This window comes from Pteropus alecto, unplaced genomic scaffold (genome assembly GCF_000325575.1).
Source record: "Pteropus alecto unplaced genomic scaffold, ASM32557v1 scaffold146, whole genome shotgun sequence".
Classification (NCBI taxonomy): Eukaryota; Metazoa; Chordata; class Mammalia; order Chiroptera; family Pteropodidae; genus Pteropus; species Pteropus alecto.
In genome coordinates, this window is record NW_006442107.1 from 13,779,554 (window position 1) to 13,781,653 (window position 2,100).

General features: G+C 36.9%; 1 protein-coding gene across 1 annotated transcript in view; it reads right to left on the bottom strand.

The window, feature by feature from the left end:
* Nucleotides 1-2,100, bottom strand: part of FHOD3 (formin homology 2 domain containing 3) — a 421,374-nt gene that overhangs the window by 292,073 nt on the left and 127,201 nt on the right.

The following is a 2,100-nucleotide window of genomic DNA, read 5'->3' on the forward strand; positions in this document are numbered from 1 at the left end:
TCTTTCCCTTTAAACAAGACATCATTTCATTCACCACCATGAGAAGCAGCCCAGATGTCTCCCAAGTATCCTGGAAAAGGATGGATTATCTAAACCCCGAGCCAGCCTCCATTTTCTTCCCACTGTATTGTACTATTCCCCTGGAAAATGGCAGAAGAGAAAAGGCAATAGTCAAGCTCCTACCCTCCAAGAGAACCACTCGTGGCATCTCTATAACTACTGAATGTCATCACAGCCAGCAACTTTGGTGACATACAGTCATCACAGTTTGCTGAGCCTGTCCTACTCAAATTATCCTACCACAGTCTTTGTAGAAGAATTTGGCAGCATCTAAACTGTAGTGGTACTTTTATTTCTAGGAATTCATCCTGATAATACATACCCCCCAACACACAATGAAAAAATGCACATGCCTATGCATAAGACAGTTGTTGAATAAACTATGGCACATTCACAATGGAATACAACACAGCTGCAAAGAAGGATGTAGACAATCTCTATGAACTGATATGAAGTGATTTCCAAGACATTTGTTAAGTAAAAACACCAAAGTGCAAGAGTATCTACAGTATGCTACCCTTCATGTTAGAAAGAGGAGATAAGAAAATATTCATGTATCTGCTCATTTTGTGCAACAATAAATACAGAATGATAAATGAGAAACTAAGGAGATCGATTATCTACAGGGTGGGGTGGGAAGAAGGTGGAAAGAAGAAGGGAAAGGGATAAGGAGGAAGTAACATTTCTTAGTATGCCTTTTTGTGTTGTTCTGGTTTTCAAAACCATGCTTATGTTCCTCATATTCAAAAAATAAATAATTAAAATCAACCAGGATGTGAAGGGACAAAAAACGAAGTACAAAAAGTAACAAGTGAATCTAACTATACTACAAATGAATAATATAACCACACTGAAAGGAGCGGGGAAAGCAAAGAACTAATCTAAGCAACTTTGGAAAACAGTATCTTGACTAGATACTGTAATGCCAAAGATAAAAAGAACTGTACAATAATTATTATACTCTAGTGAGTAGGTTTTTTCCACGGGCACATCGGTTAACAATTCAGAAACTATTCTACTTTATTCTGTATTCGAAGACTGAGTAAATAAGTAAACACATCGCGGTTAACAGGAGCCAGGTTTCTCTTCAAGGAAGAAAGGAGTTACGAATGAGAAAAGGAGCAAGGCTAGAATAAGCCCTGTGCAGTTAGATTAGAATAGGTCAAATCAGTACAAATTCAAAGTCTGTGAAAAGAAGATATATGGAGACAGGGAAGTGTGTGTGTGTGTGTGTGTGTGTGTGTGTGTGTGTGTGTGTGTGTGTGTGTTTTCTAGCTCTGTGCTCTGAGTAGGTATAAAATCAATGACACCTCAATATCAGTGAGCACAACTAGCCTCTAAGATCTTGGTTTCTAAATACTATTCTCTACTAAAGGAAACAGGACTCCTTGAAGAAATGGCTGCTTCTAGGACTGGGCAGGACAAGTACAAAATGAGCATAAAACATCTTGAGATACCGAGATGAAAAAGTCCAAAAAATATGATGAGGATATATCTTAACGGACAGTGGAGTCAATCTGAAAGATCTCTCAATGGTCAAATCTGGAAGAATTTGAGCAATAAAATCAATGATAATAGTAATGGTTTATAACATGTAGAATCAACCAAATATCCATGCATTCATACCAGTATTAATAAGTAAATGAATAAATAAATAGAGAAGGGAAGCTGTTCCTCATAGTAGAATTCCAATTCTTAAATGCATATAGAATAATGGAAATAGAAAATTACCATTTGGTAAATGCAACAGTAATGGCTGTGGTAGGCAAGAATTATCAAGCGATTAGAAAGTATGATGACAGGCAGGATATTTAAATAATCTCAAAGCATTTCCCGGCAAGATGTGTATTAATTACAAAGGAGGAAGTTAACTACATTTTATTGAAGAAAGTTTGCACCTTGCCCAAATGACCCAAGTTACCATCAGGAGCAATGGAACCTCTCAGTATCATATCCACCCTCATGAATTAAACTGAGGTGGACAACATTTCCGTGGTATTTTTGTCCAAAAAAAAAAAAGCATATCCTGAATTCAGCCAT